The sequence below is a fragment of the Halyomorpha halys genome, unplaced genomic scaffold (assembly GCF_000696795.3).
Source record: "Halyomorpha halys isolate HHAL.00 unplaced genomic scaffold, Hhal_1.1 Scaffold1378.1, whole genome shotgun sequence".
Classification (NCBI taxonomy): Eukaryota; Metazoa; Arthropoda; class Insecta; order Hemiptera; family Pentatomidae; genus Halyomorpha; species Halyomorpha halys.
Window position 1 is genome coordinate 87423 of NW_027107244.1, and position 3274 is coordinate 90696.

At 34.9% G+C, this 3274-nt stretch overlaps 1 protein-coding gene across 1 annotated transcript in view; it reads right to left on the reverse strand.

Annotated features, from left to right (window-relative positions):
- LOC106689492 (uncharacterized) overlaps window positions 1-3043 on the reverse strand; it is a 16990-nt gene extending 13947 nt beyond the window's left edge. Inside the window, exon 1 of the mRNA XM_014434468.2 lies at window positions 2983-3043. The gene's annotated coding sequence lies outside the window, so the exon portion shown is untranslated. The remainder of the gene's footprint in view (window positions 1-2982) is intronic.
- Window positions 3044-3274: the final 231 nt, after the last annotated feature.

A 3274-nucleotide genomic window follows, 5' to 3' on the forward strand; every position in this document is an offset into this window, starting at 1 on the left:
AATCTTATTTGGCAGCAGTTCAATCATACCAAAAGCATGAAAAAAAGGACTACTACACATTATACCAAAACGAGACTAACAAACTGCGACCAATAACAATCCTACCAATAACTAACAAGGTTATAAAAAACTAATCAATAACAGACTAACGCATTATCTAACAACTAAGAGAATACTCCATCCTAACCAGTTTGGTTGTTGTTGGTTGGGGCTTTTGGGCGTAAAACCCTAAGGTCATCAACGCCCACATTTCGCACTTTATAATTCTATTTTAAAATTTGAAATTCTTTAGATAATTGCTAAATAAATTTAAACAATTAATTATTTTAGAATTTTTTAATACATATTACAAACGTTTGGGTTTCGATCTTATTCTAAGGATTATTCCTTTTTAAGAAAATTAAAACCATTTCTATGTTTTTTTGGTCATCATTCAGGGCATCCGATACACTCGGTCCCACTCCCAATCTAAGTTCATGTAATAGAAATGACATTCTTCAAATATGTTTCTGACTGTAAGTAAACTGTTGCAGTATTGACATTTTGGTGGTGGTTGCTTATTGATCAGGTATGCATGAGTTAAATTCGTATGACCTATACTGAATCTGCCTATAGCTACCACTTTCCTGCGATTGAAACGGTTTGATGTGGTCCATGGTTTGATCGTTTTTTTAATAGTTTTTAATTTTCTTGGGGGCTTTTATTCCACATCGGTTGCCAACTAACTAGCTAATATTTCATTTTTCATCGGAAGACTTATTTCTTGGGGTGTCCCCCGACCCGAAGGGGCAAGTGCTTGTGTAATTGTGTATTTTTATGATTGCCGGGTGTTTCGGGTAAATGGTCTTCATGGATTTTAATGAGTCGGTAATGATAACAATGTTAGTATGTGTTACTATCATGAAGAAGTAGAGTGCTGAGGCTATCGCATGTAATTCAGCTGTATATACACTGCATAATTTATGTAGTTTTATTTTATGGGTTGAGTTATGTGTGATGAAAGAGGATGCTGTAGATTCGTTAGATTTTGATCCGTCATATATATATATATATAAACAAAGGATCTGGAATATTTTGGCAGAGACGTGAGAACCTAGTTCTATATTCAGTAGGTGACGTACTACCTTTGGCCAATCGGGATAATTGTAGCATTGTTTTTGGTAGCCTGTGTATCCATGGAGAATTGAAGACTTCCGGGAGGTACAGAGGTATTTCTTTAAAGAACTAAATAGCAGCATGTGTTCTTTCTTCCAACGGGAGTGTTGAATTTACTTTGTTTCTAAAGAAATTTGAATATTTTGGTTTGAAAATGTATATATGCGTAGGGTGATCCTTTTGAGAGTATAATTTTGAAATTTAGTTTATCGCCAGTTTTTTCCTTCTGAATAACAGAGGAGGTAGTCCAGCTTCAGAACACAGACTAAGAATAGGGCTAGTTCGAAATGCGCCAGTTGCGATACGTATCCCTGTATGATGAACCACATCTAGTCTGGCGAGAAACCGGTGTCGGGCAGAGCCGTAAATAAAACATCCATAGGCTAGTTTCGAGCATACTAGGGTTTCCTAATTTACCTTCCGATCAAATATCATCCCCAGAAATCTGTGGTTACTTTTGTAGGGTATCAAAGATTCACCTAAGTAGAGTTCAGGAGTTGGTTGGGTTATTCTTTTTCGGGTGAATGGAGGCATTTGGTTTTCTCAGGTGGGAACTCGAGACCGGTTGAAAGTGACCAGTTATTGATTCTATTGATTGCTTCCTGTAATTTATGTTGGATAGTAATTGTATTTGCTGATTGACAAATAATAGCTAGATCGTCCGCGAATAGCAGCGGTTTATCACCCCTTGGCATGTTAAGTCCCAAATCGTTCATTGCTAGGCAGCATAGAGTTGGCCTGAGAACACATCCTTGCGGGACTCCGCTAATCAGTTAGCGTTCATCGGAAAATGCTTATCCTATTTGTACTCTGAAGCGGCGATGTGAAATAAATTGTTTTATGCATTCAAATCAGTTTGGTTTCATGCCAAAAAAAAAGCACGATCGATGTTTTATACAAGAACAAAACTTATATTGAAAATGCTCGAATAGGAAATTCAAATTGTCATCACCAATTACAACATTGAACGGGGACAGACTATAGAACTAAGGCCACATCCATCAATTCTGGCCAAACTCACACTATACATGGAACTGTAGAGTCTCAGACATAAATTGTGGACATTTGCACAGGCGAAAGCAAGCAAGAACACAGGATGTGCCTTTACCACGGGAAACAACAACAATAACTATTAAGAACTTTACAGACTCGATCAAAAACTGTTCAAATAATCAAACAGAAAACCGGCAGTAATAAAAGCTGCAGACTACAGATTAAGACAACAAGAAACCTATTTTCAACATTTATATTGACAGCAAAATAGTTATTTATTCCATCAAAAAAACAAAATACAAGACCCACTTACAGTACAAATTCGTAATAGTTTCATTGAAGAAATAATGAACCAGGACATAAAAACTAACGGTTGCTAATAAAGGAACCTCTGGGAAAACAAACTTCTAAAACTTCAGCCACTTTTGTTTATGAATTGGTCCAAGTTTCGGACTACATATTATCCATATTCAAATTACAACTTTTTTCAAAAAACATTTTGCATCACTAACGTTTTATAGCAGTATTAAATCCTATACTACTGGTGTTACTTTATTTACTGTTATTACTTTAGGTTGTTAATTAAATATTATTTTCATAAAAAAAAATTATTTTCGATAACAGTGATCTATCGATAATGTCTCATATATAACCTATAATAAATTAATGAAATTAAGCGAGGTTTACCGAATAATATTTGTGACAACAAAAAATATAAACATAAAAAAAAATGCCAATCGACATGAAAAAATATTTTTCAACAACTAAGAACTATGTAGTATATAATATACACCAAACTATTTATTAGATAAAAACAAAAGGTAAGAAACTTACAACGATCCAATTAATGAGCTCCAGAAGAATCTAAGGCGCTGCCAGAATCTAAGTTCTTCAGCAACTGAGTGGTAGTAGGGATAGACATCATGGCGCACTCCTTCCTCCACTTGTTCAGAAATTGCATGCTGGGAAATTAGATGGTATTTTGGTTGCTTAGGCGGTTCATTACTATTAGTATTTATTTTTAAATCCAGATTTAGTTTATCGCCTGTACAATTTGAGCGAGTATTTAATTCATTGTTATAATTTCTACTTGGTTTTGAGCTGCTCACGTCACATATTTTCATAA